Below are 21,110 nucleotides of genomic sequence, written 5' to 3'. Positions count from 1 at the left end.
GCCCATGTGATAGTGATATCAAGTCGATATCACATTTCTATCAATGTGTTGGCCAGCATAGGGGCATAGTTGTTATTGCACCAGATCAGACATCATTGTCTTATGGACAATAATTCCAAGAGGAAAGTGAACTCTAGCGACAGTATTTGGTAGGGAATTAGGCCATCTCGGCTCCCTTTCTACAATACAATCCCTGACTTTTGACACTATTTATAACATTTTTTAATATGATAACGAGGTGTTAATCTTACCTGTACCGTTCTTAATATTGTTAAAGCACTATAACAAGCTATTTCTTTTGTGCTGGCCATAGGACGCACGCAGCTTTCTATTTAATTGTCATTATCCGATTTCTAAGCATGCGTTACACCTGGTTACATTTTGCCTTCACCTGCCACGTACTGTAAGTTCATAGCTTGTTACTGCGTGTTGTATTTCAAGTTTGTAACATGGCTCATAAGTTACGGACACGCCGTTTGATTATTAACAATCAAAACTGGCGGAATTGCTATAAGTGTTTATCAGTGAAATAAAAGACCTTCACTACACAATAACGTAAACGTATAGGAATATAAATTACGCACACCTAATACATTAACAAGTAATTAAGACCACTACGAACACGATAAATTATGCGAGACATAAAAACCCAGGAACATTTCGAAAAAATCCACTACTTCATTTAACTTTAACAGTGAGGTTATTGACCTTGACCACTACCATTGCTCAAGGGTATGGCATGACGTATTTTGTCTCATATGTCCCTGATGAACTTATTATAACGTCACTTATATACAAGTATATATGTATATATTGTATGTTTTTCTACACGTCGACATGTTTACCTTCCTCATGTCCCTAGGTGCTTCTTCTGTTTTTCAAGTAAATTACTACCTGTAATTCGGGGTCAAAAGTGAATAAACTCAAACAATAAAAGCTTCAAACTCTTTGAAATATAGCAAGCTCGTGCTTAAATAATTAAAGAATATATTATCATAATATCAAAACTTACACTTCAATAATATAGGCTAAGGGGCTTCTAGACTTCGCATGTAAACGTAATGTACTAACGTGATTTGATAACTGTGAAACTTAAGCAACTCTTGTTTTCACATTTAATTAAGTCAAATTAATCTTTCAACACTGTATTATACTGGTTTCGGAGAATTCCATCTCTCATCAATAACTTAAAATCTTATATCTATGGTTAGCAAATGAAAACTAAAAATACCGTATATGTATTTTATAAAGTCCACAACTATAATAAACCTGGTTTTGTTTTTAAATTTACCCTTGTTCGTGGTTATTGACGAGGGATGAAATCTCCCTAAATGTTGATATAATTCAGTTACAAATGGTGAAACGCACGACAGACAGAGATACATGTTTATTTTTATTGCATATGTTATAATAAATATAGTTATACGTTGTGTTAATCCATTTTACTAATAATTTTATATCTTTCTGAGGTAGTTTATTTCTACGTCAGCTAAAGTTATATTCATTTGATATAAAGTCAACCATATTTTCTTAAAAAACAACAAGGTTTTATTAGGTAAATTAATATTAATATAAACATGATTAAAAACAAAACCTTCGAACATAGTTACTTAGAACTAGAAATATATTTCTGATAATTTAATATTTAGGGTTTTTTGGCAAGTGTTTCTTGACATTAGAATGGAAATAAAATATTATTTCCAAACGTCTAAATACGATAGGAATTCATTTGGGCTCATAGGTTGGCGTGCCATCGTGGATCTGAGGTTCAGTAGTTTGAGCCCACTAACACAAAAAGAAATCGCCTTCCGCAAAACAACAAATTTGGCAGTAGTTTACGTATTGAAAAGTATTCTGAGTAGAGTAAATTTGACGCTATATTATTAAATTGACGCTCAAATCTAACTATTCAATTATAGTATTGTAATACCTGGCGATGTTAAATCGCTGCCTTACTTTAGTTTATAACTTCAAAGTTCAAAACGGCTAATGCAGTTAGCTCTCGAATAGCTTTGCGCAAAATTAAACATTTTTTTTAATTTTGCGTAAAACTACATGAGGGCTATCTGCGCTAGCCGTCCCTAATTTAGCAGTGTAAGACTAGAGGGAGGGCAGCTAGTCATCACCACCCACTACCAATCTTGGGCTACTCTTTTATTAACGAATAGTGGGACTGACCGTCACATTATAACGCCCTTATAGCTGAAAGGGCGAGCATGTTTGGTGCGAGGGATATTCGAATCCGCCCCCCTCGGATTACGAGTCAGTAACAAAACATAACGCTAATTATTTGTTCGTGTATAATGTTTATTCGTTTATTTAGAAGTAAGCACAAAGCTACACAATGGGTTGTCATTGCTTTGCCCACCAATCGAAACCCAGTTTTTAGTGATGCGAGTCCGCTAACATACTGCTGTGCCACTGTGGGAATCGTGTATAATATTCTATGAATATATATAAACATATATTAAGGAGTAATTTATGTTATTAACAGTTTCATAGTTTTTACCTGAATGAACTGGAGACTTCGAACAATAAATGATTCTTTTAGCTTTTTTCACCAAGTAAACTAAAAATTAAATTTTTCGCTTAAAACCACTTTTAATTAAAAATAAAAAATTAATTGATTTGCTACAAATTGGCGATCTTTAGATGAATTTCGAAATACAGCCACTATGTATGTAGCCTCAGTACCTAAAACATTTTTCATTTACAATTGTCAAACGTGTGTTTATAATTAAGTTATTCAAATAATAATTAGCTTTCTATACATTGTTTTAGCATATTAATGACACTTAATATCTTTCACATGTGTTTTAAACTACACAAATAAGTTAATAGAATTAATTGTACAATGTTTTTATAAATGATACTCTTGCCAGGCGTTTTATATGTTGTTGTTTTTTTTGTGAATTAAAATCATCAATTTAACATGTATTTGATTTCATTCGTCAGGTATTATTATTATTTAATAAAATACACAAACTAATCAAAACATTTCATATGCAGTGAGTGGACACTGTAAACTACACGTTTTTAGAATGAACTCGAAGATATTTGTTGAAGTATAATCTTAATTGTAACATTTAAAAGTTCAGGTATTTACGAAAGCCAATGTTAAAATTAGAATTTGAGATCATATTTCAACAGATCTTGTTGAGTGCGTTCTAAAAACATGTAGTTTTACACATTTTCCTGTGATCTCATGGATGATATAACAAATTAACAACATTTTTAACGAATGCCACTTTTTTGCACACCTTCTGTATATTTCAAAGTACTATAAAACTGTAAACTTTCGGTATATAATTCAAACCACATGAAAAGTTACCAAATTTATTTTGACATTCAAAGTTATTAAAAAATGTAGCTTTTTTTTTTCTTGTTAAAAGTCAAGTGAACATTTAAAACATGCTAATGTGTCATTTGAAACTACTAAATAATTAACAAAATTATACACAGAGATAAATGAACTTTTAAAGCATCAGTAAAAATATACATTTGCTTACCTTTGAAATACTTTTGTTTAATGGATGGCAACTAGGATTTCCTTTCGAAGAACTTGGTATTTTATGTCTATTGTTTATACGTCTTCATATAAATTCCAGAAATTTCTGTTACTCATTTCTGCGTTTTCACAAAATCATTTAGTTTGTTGTTAGTTGATTTGATAAACAATAGATAGCTTTTGTAGCCTTTGTAACCTTTAGAAATGAGATTTTTAGCGATTGAGAATATTTTAAGTTAACGGCAGTAGAAATATAATTTTATATTTGTTGAAACAGATGCAGTGTCTTGTAGTAACTGATGGTTTCTCTAACCTTCAGAACAAAATATGGTATTAAGAAAACACACGTGTTATTCTGTTCTGGACTGGTAGTTTAATGTTAACACTAGAACCTCTTCTGTACCTTACCATACCTTTACTATAATTTTGACATGTTAATACCTCATGGCACAATCAACATTTTCGATCTAACTGCTTCTATTTGCTTTTGTATTCTTCATACAGGTCTCGCCCTCTTACGGTGTTTTTTGGTGGTCTTGTAACATTATTACATGTAAGATATAAAGTAGAATATTCTGTGAAAGTAAATTATGTATACATATGCCTATTACAGACAGTAACCAGTTTTGGATGTCAGTGTAACATTTCTTTATTCTAATGATTCGTAAATAAAAGTACATTTAAGTGTGACACTGTAGTAGCGTCATCCAAAACAAAGTGAGCGCTCATTATACTTAAAAAGATGGTTAGGCCGAGAGGTGAAGCTATTTATCGAATTAGTGATATTTAAGTGTAGAAGTGTTATACCAGTTTTATAGTATCGTTTTAAATACGGTAACTTGACCGAAATATGAAACTGCACAAGGAGCTTTGAGTTAAAAATTCCAATTATTTTTATTCAAACATTCTAATTTGTGTTTCAGTATAAATAATCACACTCATACACACACATTATATGTTTTGAAAACGTCAGAGATAATTTTAATGGAAAACAATAATTTGGTTAAATATTATTTTGGCTGACGTTGACTTCCAACCTAATACCATAGTGGTATTACAAGGCAGAGCTTCTGTATTTTTTCTTTCATTTTTGTACAGGTGAGTGTGATATATATATTAGGTTTACGGCCGAAAACATTATCATTCCCAGTACCCAACTGATTTAAACAACTCATTTTAACATATATAAATGGAAACGTATTAAAGGTATATTTAAGTAGCCATAATGATTGTTTGGTTATTTTTTAGTTTCGGGAGTCTAACACTTCACAAAATATTCAAATTTCAGCTGTTAAAAATAACTCTTTGTCTGTATTAACACCAGAAATACAACTAACGAGAGTGCCAACCATATATTACGAGAGCCACAGCAGATAACACTACATTTTTAAATGCTATATGGTTATTTGGATCAGCCTAAACTGCAACTTATATGGTAGCAATACCTCAACCTGTTGGTCTAACTGTGACAATGGTGTTGATAGTAAGATAAAAAAAAAAACTATGGCAGGTATTTAGTTTCGAGGAAAGGTATTCCTCTTTCCCAGCTCGGGTGTTCAGGGATACATATTACCCTCCTTCGCCCCTCTCGCGAACAAATGTTTAAAAGAGCTAAGAAGTTTCGTTTTACAGGTTCCGTAAAAAGTTCAGTTATTACAAGATTTGTTAGCATTAAGTAAATGTCTGGAGACAACAGAAGGCTCAGGCTTTCAGTGACGACTTCCAAGATATCGATAGAGTTGAAATGAAAAGACGGATAGCAAGATCTAGTTCACGCATCGTTTTTAAATACGAACAGTTTGATGATAGTCAGTGATGTCGAGAAAATTGGGCTGAGAAAATATTTTACGTAGCCGTTTTTACATATATAGTTTGATAATAGGTGACGTAGGTGTCCTGTTCTCGTGCCACGTCTGCTAAGTAAACCAATCAGTTTTCCAGGCCTGAGAAAAATGGCAGGGTATGAATTCTAACAGAACCTTTAATTTAAAGAAACGAGTCCCGTGTAAGTCCTAAATACTGATTTGAAAGTAAATGACAAATGTGTGTTTCGTCATGCTTAGTGACCCATACGTGTACAAGGCCAGCACGGGTAGTAAGTTCATGGATAGGTGATGAAGAGGTTAGTTGATACAAGTGCTGTTACAAATAATTCGATCTCACGGTATATCAGTCCTACCATGTAAACCATCGCTCTATCCAGTATATACAGACTTTATCACTCACTTTTCGGCTTTAAGTTACTTTTGACGGCCCGGCATGGCCAGGTACTTAAGACACTTGACTCGTAATCTGAGAGTCACGGGTTCGAATCCCCCTCGCACCAAACATGCTCGCCCTTTCAGTCGTGGGGGCATTACAACATGGCGTCAATCCCACTATTCGTTGATAAAAGACTAGCCCAAGAGTTTGTGGTGGATGGTGGTGACAAGCTTCCATCCATCTAGTCTTACACTGCTAAATGAGGGACGGCTAGTGCAGATAGCTCTCGCGTAGCTTTGCGCGAAATTCAAAACAAACAAACAAGTTACTTTTAGTGCTATCACTACATATGTTTGAACGTTTTAGTAACAGTCTTTGTCTCAAATATTAGTATTTTAAGTTTGGATGTTCTAATCTATAGAATAATGAGGTCTTTGTCAGGTTGTGTAAGGTACTAACAATATATAAGTTCCCGTATTGTTACTTGAAATTTTAAAGTTTATCTGTGTAATTTATTTTAATTATTAATACTTTCTGGATTTTCTTTTGGACCAAATGTGGTCTTGTGGCCAAAATATGTGGACTGCATAACTGATGGTGCTTGGTTCACATCCAATTTCCGCAAAAATGCACTTTCTGGTTTGCGGTAACTTGTCGCAACCTTATTAGGTTTCCAAATACAAACCAAAACTGATAGTATGGTTTCAACTATTTTCTGTCTATCAGAAGGGTTGTGTCGTGGTGTAATAAGATAGTTTAACACCAAATTTCTGAATACTTAGCTAGAACAGTGGTTTCAGCTCTGCTGCATCTGCCATGTCACGACATAACAGTAAAGTCTGATACCAGACAGACTTCTGAACACATTTCAAGACAGTAACAGTAGTTTCAGCTTTGTTGCATCAACCAGGAATGTCAAGTCATGATCTAATATTACAATTGAACTGAACACGAATCAGGACAGTCGCAACGACTTTAATCATGCAGTATCTATAAGGAAAGTATTTACATGATATAATAGTACCTATCAAAAAAACAGAAAATGTTTGTCAAAAATTCTGATAAATTATAATAATAATGCTTTTATAAGCCATTGATTTGTGGCAACTGAGGATACAACATCACACTGAATTACTAAACTATAAAAATTATATTACTGAAAAATGTTGAGGAGGAAATGTGACATTTAATGCGATCCATGCGCTTGTTTTAGCAAGCATAGTTTTTATAAGTGTGGTTTTAGACGTACTGTAGTTATGTGTCCACAAAATTCAGTTGATTAAGTTCCTTTGTTTTGTGTTGAACATGTAAGAAAAATTCCGATTCGTAATTATCACCACCCACCGCCACCTCTTGGGCTACTCTTTTACCAACAAATAGTAAGATTAACTGTCACATAACATGCCCCCACAACTGAAAGGCCGGGCATGTTTGGTGCGACGGGGATTCGAACCCGCGACCCTCAGATTACGAATCGAACGCATTAACCCCCTGGCCATGCCAGGCCTGAAGGAGTTGTAAAATTATTACTCGTAAATTTTACAGAAAAAATAAAATTATTACTTGTAAATTTCACAGAAAAAGAATTTTTCAGTGTTTTTTATTCAAATTCAAATTTTTCGAGATCAAAATGTGTTCGGAAATTACGCTATAAGAACATTTTAGAATCGGCAACATCTGAAGAACGAAATTATTTACCTACCTCGTACTGACATCTCGTGATACATGTACAAACTAAACTATCTGCCCTTTTTTTATACAACCTCAACTTAAATTGAAGTCAAACAAAAACGGTATTCCATTCAATTTACTTAAATATTCTGCAAAATGTACAACCATTATTAACGTATATACAAATGGACAAATTTTATATACGTAACTATCTTCGACTTTACTTGATTCGATAACATCGGTTTAATCTTAAGACTAATTTTGATGCGTAAATAACAATAGATCGAATGATATATTAAGTGTGTCTGATTTTAGTTCAAAAATTTATTTTTTTATTCCCGTGTATGTTTGGCATATTACGATATTCTTATTTAATTCTGCTCACCAGTTCCTTCAATTATTTTCAAAAGAACGTGAATGCCATTTTTTAATCATTGAATTATAAACTGTTGCAATAACTGGTTTTTTTGTTTCAACAGGATCAGTCTTAAAAGACTTGTCTGGTAGTGATGAGGTCAAGTAGAAAAACACTTTGTCATATAATGCTACCAAAATGTGTATTGCGCGTTATAAGCTAAGTCTGTTAAAAGAAAGAAAACAAAAAAGGTTCGTATATATCTTAAGAAGAGCATTTTATAAAAGCGTTTGTATAATACATATTGCTTATATGTCACAAGAGTTTTCTACTTTTTTCTTTGGAAATGGCTTTAAAACAAGGGTGTTTCGACACTGCTTATGTGTTGACACGAAGTTGATGTATCCAATAAATACACAACTAGTTTGGGTAGTAACAAATGTGAATGGATGGATGGATGCATTGTTGGCTTCACGTTAATATCGAGGGAATTAAATAAATTAAAATATTTCAACTTTACAGAAGTGTAACATCTGCGCAGAACGTCAGTCTTGTTCAACACGCAAGCATGGTCACGTGCTTAATGCACTCGTTTCGCAATTGAGAGTCTCGGGCTTGAATCTTCATTCCACCAAGGATGCTCGCTCTTTTAGCCATGAGAGCGTTATAACGTTCGGTCAATCTTACTATTCGTTGATAAAAGAGTTGGTGGTGGATGATGATGACTACTTCTCTTTCCTCTAGTCTTTCACTGCTAAACTAGGGACAGCTAGCGCAGATAGTCCTCGTGTAGATATGCGCGAAATTCATAACAAACCAAAATCCTTTTAGTTTAAAAGTACGATATCTAAAATTATGTTGTTTTCATAAATCTCTTCTAGGACGCATTAGAGTGCTCAAGTAAGTGACCAACTTTGGCTTTCTTTAAAAATAAAAATCACAAGCTAGTTTCTTTAACCTGTGATTCATAAAAGGAACACCAAATGTAAAATGGAACAATGATCAAATGTTAGCTTCGTTATTCATTTCCAGACAAAAAGAAGGTCAGATATCAACAACATTCAGTATCAGAAACGACAGAAATTGAATGTTTTATCTGGTATCCTCTTATATCTCTTCCTTCCCTGTGTCTCTCTGACGTATCCTGTGCAGTTGTATCCATTCACATATGTCTTTCATACAATTCCTTCTTGGTATCTTTCCATTGGTCTTGTCCTCCAATAACGTTCTACGTATTGCCTGCTCTCTGACCACATAACCATAACATCTGCACTTCATTGGTAAATCTGTCTTTGTAAGATGCTCTTAACAATTTTCTGAAAAGCCACATTTCAACTGATCTTCTCCTCCATATCCTTGTTGGTTGTTAATATTTCACCTGCATATATAAAAGTAGACATAACATCTAGCCAGTCTATTCTGAGTTTCGACGCTAATGGTTTTTTGCTGCCAAGAAATCCCTCATTTTGAAAAAGGTATTTCTTGCAATTTCTATTCGTCTTCTTATATCTGTGTCATATTTACCATTTACCGTAATGATTTGACCTAGATTTGTTATCTTCACTACCTGTTTCAGATAGACCCAATCTTTATGATGTTCATCTTTTCCATGTCTTGATGTTCCCTGCTTATTGTCATCCTTTTGTCTCTTTGATACTCATTCAGAGTTCATATTCTGCGCTTCTTACCTTAATTTCATGTATAAACTGTTGTAGTCCTCTTGCTGTTTCTACTGTCAAAGTCCTTTGCATATCTAAGATTTGCAACATTCACTCCACAAATGCTTACTCCATATAGCTTGTCAATGTCTTTCTAAATGTTCTATGTATACAGGTTAAAAAGTTTTAGCAAGATTATATATCCCTGTCTTACTCCTCTTTTTATAGGGGATTATTCTAATTCATTATCATCCAGCTTGATTGTTATCTGTCTGTTTCCAGTATAGATTTCGAATGAGCGTCTTGTCCTCATCAACAACTTTTATTGACTTTTGGTGGCACACTCTGCCAAATGCCTTTTTGTAATCAATAAAACAGGCGTAAACTTTTTATTACTACACAAATATCTGTTAAGAATTACCCTAGTATTGTCTTTGCCTAATCTAAATACTGACTACATTTTACCGATGTCGTCCTCTATGACTTTGTCGTTTCGCCTCATGATTATCTTAAAGTGGTTCATAGACCTGATATTCCTATGTCCAGAGAACTCCATTTCTTGTGATTTCTTCGAGATTTTAATTAAGAGAGGGGAGTTTCTTTTGTTTTGTTTGTTTGTTTTTGAATTTCACGCAAAGCTATACGAGGGCTATCTGCGCTAGCCGTCTCTAATTTAGCAGTGGAAGACTAGACAGAAGGCAGATAGTCATCACCACCTTTCGCCAACTGTTGTGCTACTCTTTTACCAACAAATAATAGGATTTACTGTTACATAACACGCCTCCACAACTGAAAGGGCGAACATGTTTGGTGCGGCAGGGATTCGAACCCGCGACCCTCAGATTACGAGTCGAACGCCTTAACCCACGTGGCCAGAATGGCTAGAGGGCAGGCAGCTAGTCAACACTGCCCACCACCAACTTTTGGATTACTCTTTTACCAACAAATACTAGGATTGACCGTACATTTAACGCTCTTACGGCTGAAAGGACGAGCATGTTCGATTGGACGGAAATTCAAACCCGCGGTCCTCAGGGTTGCGAGTCAAGTACCCACGTTGTAATGTGACGGTCAATCCCGCTATTCGTGGGTAAAAGAGTATACCAAGAGTTCACGGTAGGTGGTGATGACTAGCTATTTTCCCTCTAGTCTTACATTGATAAATTAGGGACGGCTAGCGCAGATAACCCCCATCTAGCTTTGCACGAAATTCAAAAAACAAATGAAATGTATATAATATATGAATTCTTAATATCTGTATCACAATAAAACATAAGTTCGACTTAATATCCTAACAAAACAAAGTCGAACTCTTATTCTAATTTAACTGTTAAAAGCAGTTCAATCCTTCATCTTTTCATTTTATTTGCTCGTGATTGTTTAGTAAAACTACCTGCCATCTATTTTTAGGGAGAGAAATGGTGCTTCTATCGAAGCATCCAAAATCAACGCCATATCAGAATCAGACTTTAGTTATTTTACGGTTCACAAAATAGTCAGTAAGATATTAAAAAAATAAAATAATACATAAAGTTTTATCATTATTGCCGCTGACTTTCTAATAAGTTGAGATAGGTGCAATAAATTGAGACAATGAAATATTTTGCTTCCGACTATTGTAAACCCGTGTACATAAAGCAATTGCTGAACCTTGTTTGGATAATGTGTGTTTAATTTGCTTATTTTGATCCAATCTCCTTTATAAAGAAGCCCAGCATGTCCAGGTAGTTAAGGCAATAGGCTCAAAATGTGAAGGTCGCGGGTTCGTATCCCCGCCACACCAAACATTCTCGCACTTTCAGCCGTGGGGGCGTTATAAAGTTACGGTTAATCTCACTATTCGTTGGTAAAAAAGTAGTACAAGCGTTGGCGGTGGGTGGTAATGACTAACGCTGCCTTCCCTCTAGTCTTACACTGCTAAATTAGGAACGGTTAACGCAGATAGCCCTCTTGTAGCTTTGCGCGAAATTCAAAAACAAACAAAACAAGCAAGCGGAGATAGCCCTTGTGTAGCTATACGCGAAATTCAAAACAAACAAACCTTTATAAAGTCTGGCGTAGTAAACTTGAAATACTCCAAAAGACGAAGATATGTGTATGTAAGAATTTCGTGTTGTGAACTGACCTACTGAAAACTGAACAAATGAGCAAATAAGACTATATATATATATTAATTGTAAATACTGAATAATACATTGAATAATGTTATGGCAGGTATTAGTTACGTAACAGCACGCGCATTTTAATCGTAAGCCTATTACACGAAACTGATGCTTGCCTAACTAGCCAATATTTTGTTGTTGTTAAATAGTTCAATACAACACAATTGTTTTTCTGTCCTTTGTTCACGAAAGGGAATGAAACCCTGGATTTCAGCGTTATAAGATCAGAACATACTACTGACACACTTGGAAATCAGTGACTATTTCCTTCCGTGTACACTGTTCTAAAATAAGATATCGTCCTCGACAACTAGTTTGATCTGGTTGTTGTATCAAGTGAGATACATCATATAGACTCTTTTGAGCCAACGGCTTTGAAATGTCCTTAGAATCCGGTCAAGTGTTAGTAGAAAACAGAATTTGGTGTTTGTCTAATGCAAAACTATACATTAAGCTATATGTGCTTTGGCTACCTCAGGAATAGAACTCCGGATTTTAGCATTGTAAGTCCGCAAAATTACTGCTGTTCCATCGGGGAACGATATGGATAAGAAGAAATTCTTGTGAGAAAAGAAATGACCGAGAAAACTAGTAATTACAGTTTTAGAAAAGCTACCTGTAAATACATTGCCCTCTATCAAACGATATTCTGTAAAAATTAAGAAAATATTGTTTTAAAATGTTCCTTTTTAATCAGAGAACATGACTAATCTTTTAGAAAAATGACACAATTTTGATGAACATACATAACAACTATCACTTTCAAGACTTATTACAATACGTTAACACTTTTTCTCGGTACAAATCAAGTAAGCGAAGAAAAAATTTCAAGAAAAAATAACATTTATTGGTGAAATTATTGCAGACTTTTCACCTGTTTAATCAAAAACTATTTAGATGATTCTGTTGAACGAAACAAAATTCCTTTTACTATATGCTGTCAAAATTATAAAAAAATGACGTTTATTTAGTAGTAATAAAATTCAGTTTCCATTCAAATGGTTATTTTTTTTTTACGTTAACGTTTCAATATACCGTTGCTAAATGTGTGTGATAGATTGAATAATTCTGACACCCTATTATTCTGGAAAGAAAAATATGTCCTAAGATGTAGCATCTATTCTTGAATAATGATGTAAAATTACTTATTTAAAGTGAAGAAACAAATACGTTAAAATATTCACTTTTGCTCAAATATTCTCTAATGAAAAATTATTCTTATTATTAATCTTCAAAAAACTATTATTCACGTATTTTAGATATGAAAAGATATATACAGTTTGCTTCTACAGTAACCAGATATTATCAACAAGTTTCACGGTACATATAGAATATTCAAACCACTCTTCAATAGCACAAAATACGGTTTAAACGCGAAACAAACTAACAAAAATCAATAGGCCTCAAAATTAAGAGAAATGTGAAAGAAAAAAAAAATCATCTCCATTTCTTTCTATACTAAACACATCACAGTTAAAGTCTGCTGCGTAATAAATTATATATTTTATTATTGAGATCTCTATATTTTATCATTTCACTATTCCAATCTATCCATATTAAATAAATTTCATATTTTAATTTCAATGAACAAACATGTGTGACACAAACTCTGTGAGTCCTGTTGAATTCATAATCATGTGTCTTAAAGATGGCAAACACTTAAAATAAATTGTTGAGCAGTCTTCTTCGGCAAGTCCTCGTGAGATGGCGCTATCGTATTTCTTCATTCCAGGGATCTTGTAACTGTAAAATGATCATTTATTTTATCGGTTGTAAATTTATTACCTATTTTCTAACTCTTTAAGCATTTAATATTTTGTTATATTTCAACAGTATAATTTATCCTGTTAATTTGAAGAGGATTATTATTGTTACAAATACTTTTACTATTTCATTGTTGTAGTTCAGTGTGAGTTTTACTTAGAATCCTGATTATAAATAAACACATTTTTAATCATTCTCTCTAATGAAATGGTTGATAAATTAAACTTACGTTTCTGTGTTAACTCTGAGATAATATGTTTATCTATGTGGTGTGCATTATGTTCTGGAGCCATTGAATGAAGAATTGTCTAGTAGTAAACTTCAGCTGTTTTACAACTGTTTATTTCTATAATTATCTACCTATTTATTTATAATTTAGCTAAAAACATTTACAGCAAAATCAAATAGCGTCGCACATACAGGACAAGAAATAGAACCGAATATGTCCGAATAGGTAATCGATTTTGACCTACAATACTTAAAAATGGAGAATCCAAACGAACTTTCTTTGTTTTAGTACATTATTTATGGATCTTAATATATTAGCTTTCAATATTCTATACATACTGCAGTGTAACCTTCAAGTGTGTGAACTTCAAGTTGTAGGGCTTAGTTATCATTATATTGTGGTTTCTTTCATAAAACATGTCTTCACTCTTTTCATTATTATTTATTTGTTTCGCTATAAACAACTACCTGCACTAATTTAGAGCAAAGAATCAATGATATATGTAGAAACTTTCTAGTTTTGAGTGTACACAACTGCTCCCAACTTTTTAAGTTTTAGTTTCAATTCGCACATGATGTTTGTAAACAGAGATTAAATCTCTTAATCAATGTATATACCCCACTTGTGTGTCAGCCCTACATCCATATCTCTCTCATATTTTGAAATATTTTATCATTTCAAATCTATAGCTTGTAAGGTAGTTTTATATGCGTATCTGAGGGTCGCGGGTTCAAATCCCCGGCACACCAAACATGCTCGCCCTTTCAGCCGTGTGGGCGTTATAATGTTACGGCCAATCCCACTATTCGTTGGTAAAAGAGTAGCCCAAGAGTTGGCAGTGAGTAGTGATGACTAGCTGCCTTCCTCTGTTCTTACACTGCTAAATTAGGGACGGCTAACATATAGCACTCGTGTATCTTTGCGCGAACTTTCTAAACAAATAGACAAACAGATTACGAGTATAGTGCCATAACCCCCTAGCCCTGAATTATAAAACTTTCACTCTATATGGAATTCATTACGTATTCTCAAATTTAATTTCTTAACTTCTTTAAAACGATGGAGCATCACAGGAAACTACTGTGTTTCAATATTTTATTTTACAAACTGTGTAAACCATTTGATTAGACTATTTGTAATTAAATTATAAGTCAGTACAAATTCATGTATAACGGCTTTACAACACTACAATTTATTAAAGAAACTATTTCAACATTGTGTTATATGAAAATCTCTCTCAGCAAAGGCAAGAAAACAACGTGCCAGTGCCGTGCCTAACATGCAATCTGTGAATCGCGAGAAGAGACCCCCTCATTGAATATGCTTGTTCTTTTCAGCCGTGAGGGGCATTACAAGGTTACAATCAATCCCACTATTTATTGGTAAAGAGTTAGCGGTGGATGATGTTGACTATCTGCTTCCCTCTAGCCTATCATTTCAAAAGTAGAGACTGTTAGTACATAGCCGTCGAGTCGCTTTGCACAAAATTTTACAGATAAACAAATAAAGCCGTGCTAGTCTGTGTGACATATAACGAAATTAAAGCTTCGAGTACGAACACAACCTTCTTCAGACTGTTTACTTATACGAGTAAAAAATCAAACAAGGATAATTTTATTGTATGAAAACAAGTTACCTTTACGTAGTTGTTTAATAAATATGTGTCCACTGACATGGTTTAAATAGAGATATAAAAAAATTCAAAGAATTTCTACTTTGGAGTAATTAACTCTATGATTCAGAGTCAAATACAAACCTTAGTAACTTATAGAAATGTTTATGCACTTTAGAAGATCAGAAAAAAATTAACTCTCAAACCTCCGAAAGATGAAATTTGCTGAACAATAGTGAATCTTTACATATGTACAAGTGCAAATATCTCCCTCTCTTTGCGGGTCTGTTTCTTATGCTTGGCCATATTTTTAACGCTACAAACACATATAACTTTGTACGAGAAGTAACATAGGCTATGTAGCCACGGTCTCAGATGCAATTTTGAGGCCAAAGTGACCAAAACCGCACTTTTTCACAAACAGGACGACCAATTGGTTTCAAGTTGAAAAAGGCCAGTAATGGTAATGTATTATCAAGAGAGCAATTATTTACGTTTATATTCTGTGCGAGAACTCATCCTAATCATTCTAAACGATTTTAAAAATTCGTGGAGTCTTCAGTTATGTTCTTTCCCTCTAACTCCTCTTAACTGAAAAGGCTGGTGCTTTCTATTGAACATGCACGCACTCTTCCTCAACTAAATAGGCTTGATTCAGCAATATATTTTGCTTTTCTTGCGTTTACTCACAAGAATCACCTATGCAATGACTTTACAAAAACATTAGATATCGGCAAATTGTCATTTACGTTGTGTTGCATCGGAAAGATAAATAATTAATATTTCACTAAATGAAACGTCGCAAACGACAATTTACCACACAGCAGAAATCATAACACAAAATGATATGGAATTTTGTTTAGGAAACTTAAAATGTTATGTAAAGCATATGCAAGAAGCAGAAGCGATGCACTCGGCTTTACTTTGATTAAAATAGCTTTATCAATTGTTTTTTTCACTTTGTTATTCTTATTGACTTTAAATATAATATTTAAATAAGTAAAGAATTTTTTTTGCAAAAAACCACGATTAATGTAGTTGATTTAATCTGAACAACTCTGAATATTTAACGTAATTTTCGTCAGAGCAACACCAGGTACTCTGCTAGTAATTCATAATCTGTACAATCACAAATCATAAAATAGCTGTTTCTTTCTTTGCGATTTTCTCGAGTTGAATAGTTGCGTGTGTGTTTCTTTACTGCAAAGTTATCTGTTGTATCTACTAAGGAGAGTCAAACCTCTAATTCTAGCGTTGGAAATTCGAAGACTTAGCGCTCTCCCACAGGGGAACTGAATGGTTCTACAAACCCTTATTTATCCATTATGAACGGATCATTTCTACACTGCTTGCGATACGTTACTCAGAAAATCAGTTGTATGATTTTCGTAAGTGAAGACTACACACGTGGTTTTATTGTTTAAAATATTAACTCGTAGATTAGATGATATTTCTTGTGAGCTACCTGAGTGATACTTTCATAAAATAAGGAAGTCAAATAACCAGATTCTACGATATAACTTTCAAAAATATAGTTAGTTAGCTAATCTCTCACCTGAGATTTTTGAGAATGTTTTTTGGAAGTAGTTTCGTCTTGTGGATGAACTGTTCCAGCTCGCATACAGCCTTGTTCTTACATTCTTTTTCTTTAATTCCTAGAACTCCAAATGCATAATCCGGGTAATTCACAGAAGACAATGCTCCTTAAAATTTCTGAAGGTCAAAGGAGGAATGTCTCAAAGAATTGTGTCTCAATTTTTTATCCGATCGCTGGTAGGGGTCGTAATATATAGGATCCACCGTACCAGCATAGCTATAACCAGGTATGCGGTATTGATATCCAGTAGTCAAACCAAACGTTTCACCAAATATGGCTACAAATAACACGTGGAGGAGATAGCCTCCACCAATCGCTGCTAAGATTCCAGTTGCAGTTGAGATAAAATTGTAAATAGAGTTGACAGCTCCAGCCCCAAATCCTAGTCCCAAAAGTTTAGAGAAAATACGACTCTGGGAAGGCGCGTTTGGCCAGATCTCTTTAGTTTCGGATCCCAGTATCCTACTGTCCTCTTTACTTTCAGATTGTGAAGCAGAAATCAGCATACACCCCATCGTAAGTGTGATTACAGTAAAATTTAGAAGTTTCATCATTGTTTCACGTTGAGTTCTGGAACATAAGCTATTATAATTAATATAGTACTTTTTACTTGTATGTTAATCTCATTAGCATATTTTGTAACAACAATATAAGAGCTCATCTTGTATTGTTGTTGTTTTTTGTAAATTGTTAAAAGCAAATTAAATATTTACTGAACTTCTAGAAACAACTATAAATAGCACAATACTTTTATAATATAAAGTATCAAAATATATTCACTCTTTAAATTTTCGTGTCTATTATTTTTACTGCGAAAATATATAGAAAAACAAGAATCTAGTATGAATAACTGAATCATTTAGAAACATCTTATTTTATGAAAATCGTTGATAGAAGTTGAAAGCAAAAGGCTAGTATAGTTACATTTACTATCAACTAAGATATCCGGAGTTAAGTTATATCCCACAAAGTAAGTGGTAACGCAGACACTGTAATGCAGTTGTACGATCAACAATTTTTTTCTGTAGTACTAAAACACCCAAGACCGAATGAAAGGTGTGATTACAGTGCCACCTACAACTTATCTACAAGTTGCTATAATTTCTCAATAAACGATAGATTACGACTCTCTACAATAAAGACAGCAATTGATCCAAATGGACAAGAGATATTTTGTGAAAACATTGTGATAAAATTTCCCTTACCCAGTGTAAGTTTGATTGTAAAATATTAATGTAGTTTTTCATGTTAAACACGGGCCAGGTGGTTAAGGCACTCGAATCGTGATCTGAGGGTCGCGGGTTCGAATTCCCATCACACCAAACATGTTCGCCCTTTTAACCGTGAATGCGTTATAATGTGATAGTCAATCTTTCTATTCGTTGGTAAAAGAGTAGCCCAGGAGCTGGTGGTGATGACTAGCTGCCTTCCCTCTAGTCTTACACTGCTAAATTAGGGACAACTAGCGCAGATAGTCCACGAGCAGCTTTGCGCGAAATTCAAAACAAACCACGTTAAACACGTGATGTAATTTACTGAATTTCCTGTATTTTGATCTCGAAACGAATTCTATTCAAGAATGCTGGACTATCGTCAGAGAGTACTGTATCAATAATTTGTTAATATATCAATTAATCACTGTTTATTGTACTCTAATAATGAACTACAAATGAGTAAACAGGCGCGTGTAATCTAAGAAGCGCAGATTGATAAACAGCATGTTTATTATACACTGATTGAATCTTAAGTGTAGTCTTAAGAAAGATAAAATTGTTAGTCAGTTTCATTCATACAACAAGTTCACTTACCTTAGTTTATAAGTTGATACGAAAGCTTTACGTCCAAAGTACGTCAATTTCTTGAAACAAACTATCGGAAAACTGTTTCACATACAACTATTAAACTAATTCCAGAACGCTCTGAAAACAGAGTTCTTTACCTTTTTATATACAACGTCAGCAATCAAATTAGTCTGCGCTTTATGATAGGTTGTTCCCGTATTGGAATACTTACGTAACCCAAAGCTCCGCCCTCTCTCTAAATGAATACTTCACAAAAACTATTCTGACAACAGCAAGTTTGAGCAATGACATCCGGGGATGAAACTTTATCATGATAACCTGTCTCGTGCAAATAAGTGAATAAAAAATACGTACGCCCCATAGAAAATACTGAAATACCATCTTAAGGCGTAAGTTATATTTTCTTCCGTGTATAACACCCGTTTCGCAACAATGGATGTTTTTGCTATATTAAAAATGCGTACATATTTTTAAATATTATTAATGACAAATATTTGGAACCTTTATGCATTTAGTTGTCTTAATTAATCATTATATTTTATTATTATTTCAGTTACTTTATCTAGTCAGTTCTGATAGAGTTCTAGATTGTAAAATAGTTTCTTTTATCTATTGCATGGCTAGGAGGTTAAGGCACTCGATTCTTAATCCAAGGGTCGCGGGCTCGAATCCTCGTCACACCAAACATGCTCGCCATATTCAGCCGTGGGGACGTTATAATGTGACGGTCAATCCCACTATTCGTTGGTAAAAATGTAGTCCAAGAGTTGGCGGTAGGTGGTAATAACTAGCTGTCTTCCATCTAGTTTTACACTGCTAAGTTATGGACGGTTAGCGCAGATAGCCCTCGAGTAGCTTTGCACAAAATTTAAAACAAACCACAAACGTTCTCTTTTTTTGGTTGTTCTGTTACGTATTTAAAACTGGGGTGATTTGGACATTTAAATAAAGGCACCCTAATTTTCTTTAAATACGCTATAGGTATATAAATATAAGTCACAATTAAATTTTGGATAAATTTCTGTTTTATATAATTTAGTCAAGTCATATTCCTTATTTCCTGGTGGGACAATGTTAACTTTATGGACATACAGCCCTAATATCTGGGGTAAGATTCCTCACAGTGAAGAAAAACGTATATGCCAGTCATTCAAAATTTTTATGCTAATCGTGTCAGTCAGTAGACTTGCTTCAAAGTAATAATTTAACTTATATTTCTGACAATGTGAGTGTCGTGAAGTAATTACACACTCTAAACGCAACTCATGACTGACTAAACGTTTGGACTCTTTCTTTAATGATGTTTACACTTCAACCTTTATACCTCCCCAGCTAGTACAGCGGTAAGTCTACGTATTTACAACGCTATAATCAGGCGTTCGATTCCCCGCGGTGGGCTCAGCAGATAGTTCGATGTGGGTTAGCTATAAGAAAACACACGCTCAACGTTTATCAAAGATCCACAAACTTTAAAACAGAAGTGGTGTTTACCGATCGCATCAGATTCTGTATTTTCGAACCACAATAATTAAACCATGACTTTTGTTTCTCTTTTGATTTACTCCTTACAAAAGGTGACATTTCAACAGATAAAAGTTAACTATATTACTTCTGGACTCATGTGGAATAAATGATAAAATATTAGATAAAAATACGTTAAATAAAACTTAATTCAAAAACTATCGTGTAAATAAATTATACTCTATTTTAGTTTTATACCTTCTAATCAATGAACTAAATGTGATAATATTATAAGTGTTTGTGTTTTTTAGCAAAGCCACATTGAGCTATCTGCTGTGTCTACCTAAAGTAATCGAAACCCTGGTTTTAGCGTTGTAAACCCGAAGACTTATTGCTGACTTACCGAGATGGTAACTTTAGGAAGATCTCTGGTCTCCAATAATCGTACATCGACATAAATAGACCATACAATGACTTATTCTGTGGTATTTACAACTAAGGCATTGCAATAAAAGATGACTTTCTTCGTAAATACAGCAAAAGTTACACACGCTATTATAAGTAATTCAATCACGCCTAAATCTCCAGTTGCTTTGGATAGACAGCGCTACACACAACAACTCCATTTCACTAATAATTTGGTTAACAGAAATGGTTATTTTTACAACTGCCATTCTTTTACCTAAGACTGATGTTGTTTAAATTGTTAAATAACTGAATCGCTAATATATAGAAACGTTACTGTGACTTTCCACCAAGTCTAGCTCATAACTGAATGATAAATATTTAACAGCGGGAAACCTTGTTATCCTTCTTAAGGTAATAACAGCTTTTAATTTTATAACGCCTAACTGAATGATGAATATTCAACAGTAGAAAACTTTATTGTTGTCCTTCTTAAGATAATAACAGCTTTTAATTTTATAACCCATAACTGACTGGTGAAAATTCAAAAGTAGGAAACCTTCTTGTGGTCCTTATTAAGGCAATAACAGCTTTAATTTTATAACCCATAACTGAATGACAAATATTCAACAGTGGGAAACCTTCTTGTTGTCCTTCTTAAGGTAATAACAGCTTTTAATTTTA

The 21,110-nt window shown here is 33.8% G+C and overlaps 1 pseudogene across 1 annotated transcript; it reads right to left on the bottom strand.

The window, feature by feature from the left end:
* Window positions 1–12,465: 12,465 nt before the first annotated feature.
* On the bottom strand, window positions 12,466–18,724 carry LOC143249598 (uncharacterized; annotated as a pseudogene). Its single transcript, XR_013027866.1, has 3 exons — window positions 18,567–18,724; window positions 16,717–17,328; window positions 12,466–13,299 (listed from the first exon to the last, which is right to left on the bottom strand). The product of XR_013027866.1 is annotated as an uncharacterized LOC143249598 (transcript).
* Window positions 18,725–21,110: the final 2,386 nt, after the last annotated feature.

Source organism: Tachypleus tridentatus, chromosome 1 (genome assembly GCF_004210375.1).
Source record: "Tachypleus tridentatus isolate NWPU-2018 chromosome 1, ASM421037v1, whole genome shotgun sequence".
NCBI classification, from domain to species: Eukaryota; Metazoa; Arthropoda; class Merostomata; order Xiphosura; family Limulidae; genus Tachypleus; species Tachypleus tridentatus.
The sequence above is the reverse complement of the archived record's forward strand: the minus strand, read 5'-3'. Positions and strand labels throughout refer to the sequence as shown.